Raw genomic sequence first — 11,385 nt, 5'->3', positions numbered from 1 at the left:
GAACCAGTTAGTCCAAAGCTGCTTGATATGCCTATCCTTGATAGTAGATTGAAATGGTTCCTGTATAAAGCATAAATCATCATTTTTTTGGAAAAATAATAATAGCATATGTGAAGTTGACATCCAAAGTTCAACAGAACAATTTTTACATAAAATTTTTGTATAGCTAAAAGAAAAAAGAAACAAACAATAAACCTGGATGCTTGACGTTTTGTTCACAAACAATACACTGCATCAACATAACTTCAAAACCTCAAACAAGAAACTATTTACCAATATTTTGCATAGAACAAGTGACTGATACACGGGTCCAAGTTCAGAATAAATTTTAAAAACAAACATCATTTAATTAAAGGCATGGATAATAGGAAAACACTAGCATATGGTCTTGCAAATAAAAATAAAAATATATAGTAGTAGTATACTTCCATATTTTTTAAAGAACAAAGACCCTAGCATACTCTGAAGAACTAAAAAGCAGGACGCGAGGGCTGCATCTGAGGGCGGCTGCTGGTTCGCGCCGGCGAGGTCTCTCACCGGAGTTCGCCGACCGGCCTTCTCTTCCTTCGTCGCCGCGTGCTGCCGCGAGGAACGGCCGAGCGGAAGCAGCTTTTTTCGAGGAGAGATTGACAAAGGAGGACGACGATGGGGTTCGATCGAACGGCTGCTCTGTCCCCTGTGTCCCGATCAGACGGTTGGCGAGGTGACCGGCCGAAACCAGCGCCACACCAGCACTACAGTTCTTAATTAATCTACCAGGCAATGAGTCACACTGCTAGAGAAGAAAGTGCCGACGGCGGCGGCTAGGAACCCTACCTGTGGCGCTCGGGAAGGACTCTGGCCGTTCGCTTGGGAGGGAGGAGGCTCACTTGAGGGAATAGACGGTCAATTCCTGCTTCTTTTGATCCCATCTTCTTCCCTTCCTTTGGTTAGGAATACCTGCGAATCAGGCGGCTTCCCTTCCTTCTTTGCTCAGGAATATTTGGGCTTCCATTAGTGCCTCCCCCTTTCCATTCGTCGCCTTCCCTGCGAGCTTTTGGTTGGTTTAGCACCTATTTTTTGGATCGATCAGTTCATGTCGGGTCGATTTGGTCCAAGGATTCCGTGTTAACCTGTTGCGGTCTCTACCGCCATTTGATCTTTCTTATCGGTTCTATTTTCAGGAATCTACAAGAACAATGGCCATCTGTTGGTGTCCTGCAATGGCGGTCTCAACCAGATGCGCGCCGCTGCTGTAAGTACAGCTTGTGACGATCACAATGCATCTACTGCGCTGTCTATATTTCTGAGCCACCGCTGCTGTTCAAATACTAATGCTGAACCATCAATGTTCCACTGTTAAATCAGATGTGTGATATGGCGATGGCTGCGAGATACTTGAATGTCACAGTCATCAAGTTGGACAAAACATTATTTTGGGCTGATTCTAGGTCAGCATTTCTTTCTGTAGTCACTGCAATTCTTAACAATTCAATTAAGGATAGCTTCTGCCTTATTATTTTCTGTTGCTCTGCCTACAGTGAGTTCCGAGATATATTTGATGTGGACTACTTCATAGCATCATTGGGAGATGAGGTCCTGATACTGAAAGAGCTGCCTCCAAGGCTGAAAATTAAGGAGAGTTGAATGGGGATATCTTCGCTCCATGCCGCCCGTCAGTTTGTCTGATATATCCTATTACCATAATCATGTTTCTTTGCACCTCTTCATTTCTCGTGATGTATCTAGATCATATGCATACCCAGATAAAGACTGTAAGTAGTAAGTTTTGGGAAAACCGCATGAAGAAGTACAAGGTCCTTCATCTGAATAAAACAGATGCCGGGCGTGCAAATAATGGCCTACCCATGTAGATTCAGAAACTGAGGCGCCGTGTCAATTTTGATACATTGAGATTTAGCCCTTACTTAGAAGAGCTTGGAAGGTGTGTGGTTCAAATTCTTCGTCAGAACGGACCCTTTGTGGTCTCCTTTTGGGGTATGAGATGGACATGCTTGCCTTCTCTTGGTTTACACATGGTTGCAGGCTCGCACCAACGAGGAGGCTGAGGAGTTCAGAAGGATGAGGTATGGCATCGCATCCAAATTTTCTCAAGATGTTTCAGACCTTCAGTTTACAGATGAATTGTGCCTTGAACTTGGAAGATACACTTAGCCATGGTGGAAAGAGAAAGTGATCGACTCCAATGTGAAGATGAATGGCGGGCTCTGTCCATTAACACCGGAGGAGATTGCGTTGGTATTGAAGGCACTCGACATTGATGGTGAAATATATGGTGGACAAAGAAGAATGGTTGCATTGACCTCAGCTTATCCCAAGGTCGTTAGTTCAGCATCTTCAACACAGTACTGTATGATTATCACGTCTTTTATTTATATAATATTTATCTGTTATTGGTGTTGATCATGTAAGAAAAGCGACATTACTGCCTTCAGGACTATGGGTTTTCCAGATGGCAGCATTGGATTATATGTTGTCCTTGGAGAGTGATGAACTAAGACATTTGAGAATGCTCCTGGTTGTAAGTTGTAACATGGCAAAAGTTGTTGAAGGCCATTGTAGGTACCTTTTGTCAAGTTCCAGTATTCCCCTTGCTATGTTGAATTGTATCATGATACTTTTCACTAGATATAGAAGTTTGTCCCTCGGAATAAGTATTAAGAAACAATTATTACCTCCTCGCAAAATAGAAAGGAAGGGGGAGAGAAAGAAAAATAACACCTATTAACCTGCCCCATGCCTTGCTGCATGATCTCAACTATTTTTATAGGAGTAGCAGGATTTTCTCAAATCCCAACTTTTAGAATTCTTAAACTGTGTGATAGTACTCAAATTTTTGAAACACGGAGTATTCTGTTGTAATATGAAATTTTGAGATGTCACATTCCTGTTTCCGGAAAAAACTTTTGTCCCATTTTCTTTCAACTGTTTATTTGTTCCCATGTCCACAGATGCTTTGGGTTCAAGAAGACAGTGCTACTTGGCCAGAAACTTATAGTCGAGCTAGCTAACTTTTAGAATTCTTCACTTAAATTGTGTAATAAGACTCAAATCTCTGAAACATGAAGCATTCTCTTGTAAGCTGAAACTTTGAGATTTCACATTCTGAAAAACCATGCTACACTGCTATCACATTTATTTGTATTGTTTGTATCCGTGTATTATAACACAATGCTCTGTTGATCAACGTGTTGGTCCCTTTGCTTCCTAACATATTTTTTGACGTGAACACCAGGAGCTCTGCTTTGGCATGCATTAAACGAAAATAGAAGTTTCGCTTCCTAACATATATGACACCATGGATCAAACAAGCTAGCCAAATGGGTATAGACATGTATATGGAAAGAAAAGGACAAATCGGCGTCTGACTAGTTGGCACCGCACAGGGGCGCTTCAGGCTATGGCTTGAAACGGGCGCCTTAGGTGTGCGTGGAGCAATGCACGAAGGGATCTATGACGGGATTAACGGACTAACAAACGTGTGCAATTAGGATTGGAGAAGGAGGGAGGATGGCCCCCACCCTGGCTGAAATTTGGGATGTGGGGGGGGGGGGGGGGGGGGGGGGGGGGGATTGTTAGAGGAAAATCCGTAAAAGCCCAATAGTAGGTTCGTGCATTTAGGATTACTGGTCCACGTGTCTCTGTATCGAATATGACTAGCAAAAGGGCCCATGCGTTGCAAACAGGAGAAAAAAAACATAATCTCCAAAGGCCTTACAACATTTTGCTGCATCACCCATAACATTTTGGCAAACATTTTTTCAATTTCATTACATTTTTTAATGCATGAAATTTAAAAAAATCATGAACATTATTTGATTCCCAAACAATTATTTTCAAAATTGCGAACATTTTTTGAATCCACAAACATGTTATGATTTATTGAACATTTTATTTATTAATTTTTTGGAACTTTTTTGAAGTACCAAATTATTTAAAGGAGAAAAAGATGAAAATGGAAAAATAAATTTAAAAACAGGCCGCTCACACATGGGCCGGCCCAAAAGGGTGCGTCGCGTCTTCATCCAGCACGCAGAGCGCGGTATAGGAGGTCCGTACTCCATGGGCCAGCCTAGGCGGGAATGCCCATGTGTGAAATATATTTTTGTCACTTATAGCTGGCACCCATGGGTAATATTTTGCAACTTTGGGGGCAATTTATGCAATATACCGCCAGAAGCACTAATGACTTTATTATTAGGTATAGATATAGTTATCTAGGATTATTGGTCCAGTGTCTCTGTATTGAATATGGTATTTGAAACGGACACACCGAATCTGGGACGTATCTGTGTCTTTTTTGGTTGTACATGTAACAAAAAGAAAAGAAATCAACCTATATACTCCCTCCATTCCTTTATACAAGGCCACAAACTCATATTATAGGAACAAGATAAAATTTAATGACTGCTTTGCAAGTCAATTTTCTCTCTCGCTGGGATCATTAATACGCCATAAGCATGCAACGAATGAACGGGAAGGGAGTAGTTGAGTGTCATTATGACTACATGCATGTAAGTATTAAAAAATTGCTAGCATGAGAAAACATCATTAATTTTTGTCTCGGTTACTGTTGGTGGCCTTGTGTTGATGCAAAATGTATTTTTGATAGTGGCCTTGTATAAGGAAATGAAGGGAGTACAAGATGACAGATCAAAATCGAACGGACACGCAAGGTCTAGTACGCTTTGCCGAAAAAGAAGAAAGAGACCAAAATCAACTATTAGCTTACTCAAGAACAACATGGATCAAGATCCAGCTGACTATCTACCTCAAGCACATGTCTTCCAGCCGTAAAACCTTCTCCTTGCACATGGAAGGTTAGAAAAACTTGCTCATGGCTGGCCTCCTCCTATTGCATGAACCCTAAACCTAGACAATCGTGTCATGGGAGGGGCAGAATAAAGCGGACAAGTAGGGGCTCACTACAGAGAGAAAACTATGCCTCGATGTCATCATCGCTGTCGCAAGTCACCGCCATCACTAGGCCGGAATATGAGAACTTCAGAGTTTGCATGAGGAGGAGACGAGGGGAGGCGGGAGGAACAAGAGATTTATCGGGAAGATTCTTTCATCGTGGGGGGAGGAACGCGGAGATGCGATGTTGTCACCACTTTGTAATGATCCGACCTATAGAGAAAGGACTAAACGAAGGGAAAAAGGGGGAGCATGTGAGATTTCCTTGCAGATAAAGAAGGTGAGGTACATGACAGTTGAGGTGCCGCTCACTCAGGCCGGTCATATTGGGAGTAACTTAGTAACATAATGCTTATGTGGAAAATAGTAAAGGACGTGTGAATTGAAGATATATGTTTGTGTAACATAAACGCACCTCAAAGAAAAATGAGTCTACATGTAAATAAATGAAGACATGCATGGTACCACACATATGTTACTACCCACTATGAAGATACTCCCTTCGATCCATATTACTTGTATTAGATTTGTCAAGTCTAGACAAATCTAATACAAATAATATGGATCGGAGGGAGTGATAATTTTTTTTAGAGGGAGGGAGTGATAATATATAGTACGTAGTAACAGAGTAGGGCGTTTTGGAACTCGGCCTCCATGGAGGCCGGATTTTTTGAAAAATTCAAAATTTGCATTTTTCAATTTCAAAAAAATCTGAAAAAAATCATACAAGTAAACAAGGATGTTATGTGTATGTATGTAAAATTTGAGGATGAAATACCCTAAAATGCAATCTGTGCAAAAAAGACAAATTCATGGACTTTGAGAATGAATAGTGCTCTACTAAAAAGCCTCAGATTTGTTCTTTTTGTGTAGCACTCATTTTAAAGTGTTTCATCCTGAAAATTTACACACATATGCTTTATGTCTCTAAGTATGTGTGTAATTTTTTTCAATTTTTTTTGAAATGTGAAATTTGAATTTTGACCTAAGTCAAACTCGGGCTCCATGGAGCCCGAGCTCTAAAGAGCATTTTCGGTAGTAACATATGCATGTTAGTGGTCTAACTGTCTAAGTTACCTCCTACTATGACCAGCCTCATGCAGGAGCACACTTAGGCTGGTCACAATGGGGAGGAACTTAGGAGTAACATCACACACTCCAATACAACTTTGCTTATGTGTCACATATTTAATGAAGAGAGAGGTGCTTGTGGTAACTAGCTAAGTTACCGGAACATCACACACTCCAAGAAACAATGAGTCTAGAACCTAATAAATACATTGTTGCATGACACTACATAGATGTTCCTACCCACTGTGGAGGTAGTAACATAGTCTAGGAAAGTGTGTAAGTTACTAGACTATGTTCTTGCCCATTGTGACCAGCCTTAGATAATAAATACACATGCAAGCTTGGCCCATGGGACCATGCTGACATGCCACACCGGGTACCCTGGTCAACTCTAGTCCACCAAATCATCAGAGGATGCGGGTGTGACACTCTGGTCTTCTTCAGAATGAGCTTCACATGACGCTGTGCTCCCATCTTGCCTGATTGTTGCAGTAGGGAAGCGTGAAGCGTCGCCCCAGTGTGTCGTAGTCCTCCCAAGTAGTGGTTATGGTTGGAGAAGATGACTAGCGTGCGTGGAGCTGGACGAGGGCCTTGTCGCCGTGCTTAACCATGCAGCGCTCTACTTGCTCGTTGTCGCTTGTCATTAGGTCCGGTGGCTGTGGCAGCTCGACGAAGACCATAGTGTAGTTGGGGGTGAATAGCTTGAGCTGCAAAACATGAAAGACATCATGGATGTGGCTGTCCAGCGGTAGGGTCAATTCGTAGGAGAGGAGCCAATCTTGTCTTTTGATCATGAAGGGCCCGTAACGCGAGCTTGGCGTATGGGCAACGATGACAGAGGATTGTGTGTATGGTTTGGGCTTCAGCAGCATAGGGTCGCCCCACTTTGAAATTGCACTCAGTCCGATGGGGGACCAACTTTCTTCTTGAAACAACGCTGGGCACGGAGGAGTTGCTCCCGAAGGACCATAATGTCCATGCCCCAGTCCTAGTGCTCAGTGTTGAGGACTAGAGCCACCTTGTCATCCCAGAGCGCCATGCCCCCGAGGTTGGTCTCAACACCATAAAAAGCTTTTGAAGGGAGTGCAATTAATCACGAGTGGAAGAAAGAATTGTACCAAAACTCCGCCATCGATGGCCACTAGCACTGGCATTGAGGAGCGTCATGGAACACACATCGGAGGTGCATTTCCATGCACCAATTCACCCACTCACTTTGGTCGTCCACCGGGAGATGGTAAGCCATCGAATACAACAACTTCGTGCCCGCCGCCACAAACGGTTCACACTAGAGCGCTTTGGTGAACACACGATTGCGATTTGGGACGATGGAGTGGGGACTCCATGTAGCTTAACAACGTTGTCACAGAATATGCGCGGCACCTTGTGGTGTTGAAGGGGTGGCTGAGCGGAACGAAGTGGGCGAACTTGATCAATCGATCGACGACTACCATGATCACATTGCACCAACGGCGGATCCAGGGGGCGACCAGCCCCCCCCCCCCCCCCCCCCCCCCCCCCAACATTCAGAAATTTTGTAAAGACCCCGTATTATTGACGTAAAGAGCTATGTGGCCTCACCTATGTCCCTCTCCGAACAGCATTTTTGTGAAATAGAGTACCCACAGAAGATCCAGTTGAGTAGTAAAAGTGAATAGTATGTTTCACTGTATCTTCAATTGCTTCAGGCACACACACACTAGCCACCCCTTGTTTATTTTTGGATTCGTGCGGCTTCTCCTCTGCCACTAATCTACACTTCCAAGACAATGTCGGAAGAGGCAAAATACATAAGGTGAGGGCAAAAATACACAAGGACAAGGCAATTTTTCCTGCTGTAATTTACAAATGTCTCTTGGTTACTTTGTTTACAATTTACTATTTATCACGCAGGGTGCAAAATAAGTTATTCTTCACCCGATGTAATCTTACGATCGCTTTCTAAATAAATTACGTTTAGAATATAAATAGTTACATGCATATTGATTCAATATGTAAAATTTTGTATAAAAAAACAAAAATGTAGGTTATAAGACCAGAAAAATCACATTTTATGTATGTTTTACACTATGTTTTTATATTCGTAATTTTACGTAACATAAAATATTTTTTACAACGAGTACATATTTTCTTACGTTTTCTTTTTATGTATGAAATAAGACATAATTTACGAAACGTAAAAATACGGTGCATTGATGTCAAAATAGAGAGGGGGTGAAGAATAACTATTCCTCTTCCGTACTCCCAGGAGTACATACTCCTACCTCTTAATGGGTGTAACGAACTGCTAACAATCTATGAAAAGATAATCAGTTTAATATTCATTGAATGATTTTTATGCATGGACGTACTCAGCTCGGCAACTCCTCCCAAGAAACAAGGGATAGGATCAGGTTTTTTTTTTTGAAATAAGCGGGATAGGATCAGGTAGTTTCAGTTTTTTTAGCACAACATGCACGTATGAGTTTTTATTTTCCTTTTTTATTGGTTTTTTTCTCTCCACATTATACATGCACATGATTTTGCTTGCCACGGTTAGGAAATACTACATCATTTGGTTGGCAGAACGGAGGTAGTGTATATTGGTTTGTGGTGAATATGAGAAGTACGTGCAAACTGAGGTTGTCCCAAAAAAACTGGGTATGCGCTGCAAGGACTAAGGTATATGCAACTTACAAATTCAAACTTAGTTCATATCATATTATTATTTTTGAGTATGTACCACTTTTGGAACTCAACAGGTATAACCACTTTTGTAATTATGAGTATATACCATTCTTTTTGTAGAATGGTATATACTGCTTATGCTTAAGATTGCATTGGGGGTATATAGAAATTGTATAAGGGTATACTTTGGCAATTAAAGGAGTATGTACCTTTCGCAAAAAATATATTAAAGGAGTATGTACTGCTTAGCTCCATGTGGGTATATACTTTCGAAGGACTATATATACTGCTTGGCAATTAAGGGAGTATATCATGTAAAAAAAGGGAGTATATACTACTCCGTCCCTAAGGAGTATATATTTTTCTTTTTTGTTAAGATAAGTATATACTGTTGCTTTTCACAAGTATCTTAATGTACAGATTGACCCATATCTGACTACAGTGGTCATGAAAGGGAGTATCCAGTAGAAATTTGGTGCAAGACCTCAATAGAAAAATCAGATATACTTCTTAGTCATATTACAAAACAAATATACTCAAACAATTCACCTTAATACAAATGAGTACATCCGAAAGAAATTAAATTAGTGAACATCCTCTTGTACGTATACACGTCTATTATGAATTACTCGGGGTGCGACCCCGTGATGGCAGGTGTGACCAAAATCCTGGAAGGGACAACATGTTGGCTCTTTGTCAGATCTACAATCAAAGAAACAAGATTACTATGAATGAATAAGCAGATGCACATTACTATATATGAAAATAGGAAGTTTCAGAGTAGATTGATGACCCCTGATCCTCCAAACTATCAAAAGCAACCGGGCCTCGTACGGCATCTCATGATTTTTCCGATCGGCCATCATCATATTTTCCGGTCAATGGACGGTGGCAGTGACGATTTGAAAAGGACTTGGAGTCGCGGCCAGCCGGCCACAAGTGCAAAGCATGGCTGCCACTGCCGCTTCTACATGTATATCTCGTCCTCGCTGGCGGCGTCGTCGCCATGGGAGATGAACATGTCAATCGTGTGATCTGGATGATAGGATTAGAGGGAGAGCACCCAAAAAAATTGATGTACAGGTATGGATTAGAGGGAGAGCACCCAAAAAATTGATGTACAGGTATATATTAGTCTGTTAGGCATTGACTCATTAGCGCTAATTAACAGGCCTGGAGGTTGAGACCCGGAATAGGCGTGTGTTCAACGAGTGGGTCTATTATAATAACATCCCTTAAGATCTTATTTTAATAATACTTACCCCTTATTCTGATAACACTTTCGCACTGCTAAGACCAACGAACCGAACCCCTTCCCCACTTAATCCACCTTCTACCGGTCAACCTCCACCTCTCTCGCACGATTCCCCCACCCCGCCCCACTGCCTCCTCCCACTGCCAGCCAGTGCGCCTCCCCTCCCCACCCATGATCCACCTTCTTCCTACTCCTCCTCCCGCCCGGAGCCACCCCGCCTACTCCTCCTCCCGCCCAACGCCGCCCCACTTACTCCTCCCGCCCGGCGCTGCCCCGCGACTTCCCGTCGCCGGATCCAGGTCGCGGCGGCCGATCGAGGCCACCCTGGTGCCGAATCCAAGGTGCGGCGAGCCCCCCGCAACGCCCCGGCGCCAGATCCAGCCCGGGTTGACCCATCGCCGGAGACAGGCTGCGACGGCCCCCTGTGCCGTCCTGGTGCCACATGCAAGAGGAGGGGTGCTCCACATCTCGACCTCCGACGCGGCCCTGTGGACTCCTCCCCAACGCGCGTTGGACAAGTGGCAGTGCAGCGCGTGCGATTGTGCAGTCCGCGGCTCGTGGGCGGCAGCTCGCAAGAACCCGCTCCGGCCGCCACGAGCCCTGGCACAGTCATCAGCACCCTCTCGCCGGCCATCTGCGCGAGCACCTCGGGTGTCAGAGGCGCGCCTGGACCCACCACGACTTTCTTCTCCAGCTTGCCCTGTTGCAGTGCGGCCCGATGCGGCACGCAGTCCAGCACTCCACCACTTGCAGATCGGCTCACCGGCGTGCGCGGGGGCGTGTTCAACTACATCACTGCCCCCTGTTTTGTGGTTCGTCTCATGAGGCAGTGTACTTCGGTAGGATCCGTTCTGCATCTTTTTCTAGCAGTGCACTGAAGTTCACTTTACTGCAGCCCACATCTCTAGAGAGGGCAGCTCGCGGCCCGCTGGCATGCAGTTTCGGCAACTGTTATTTGCAGGATTATTTCCCTGAGCTAGCATTTTCCGGTGAGCATGTGCAGTACGATGGCAGGTGTCTGCAGTGCGGACGGTGAGCATGTGCAGTGCGGACAGTGAGAACATGCAGTACGATGGCCTCCTCTGCAGTCCAGCGACCATCACCGTGCAGCTCGGCCACGCAAGTGATGTGGTACACTTGCAAAAAATTGCAGTTTTTGCTTGCAGGTAGTGTACGCTGCTTCGGGTGAGCTCGCCTCCTTGCAGTCCGCCGGCGCGTCCATGCAGTGCGGCCCGTGCATGTGTGCATTCTGTGGTGCGTGGGAAGCATCTCGCAAAAGGTCTCATGGAGTTACTTTGCCCCTTGTGCAGCTCGGGTGCCGCCTCCATGCAGTTCGGTCGACTCACTGATGCAGTAGGTCACCGGTGTGTGCGTGCAGGTCAGTGCGAGCGGGTGGGCAGATCAGTTCTGCCGGGCGGCACTGCGCCATGGTAGTTTAGTGTGTATGTGTGTGTTTTTTCATATTATTTTGGCCC

At 44.3% G+C, this 11,385-nt stretch overlaps 1 pseudogene; it reads left to right on the top strand.

Annotated features, from left to right (window-relative positions):
• Positions 1 to 645: 645 nt before the first annotated feature.
• Positions 646 to 3,018, top strand: LOC147978706 (rhamnogalacturonan I rhamnosyltransferase 1-like; annotated as a pseudogene).
• Positions 3,019 to 11,385: the final 8,367 nt, after the last annotated feature.

The sequence above is a fragment of the Triticum urartu genome, chromosome 3A, assembly GCF_056163025.1.
Source record: "Triticum urartu cultivar PI428250 chromosome 3A, HENAU_Tu73, whole genome shotgun sequence".
Lineage (NCBI taxonomy): Eukaryota > Viridiplantae > Streptophyta > Magnoliopsida > Poales > Poaceae > Triticum > Triticum urartu.
The sequence above is the reverse complement of the archived record's forward strand: the minus strand, read 5'-3'. Positions and strand labels throughout refer to the sequence as shown.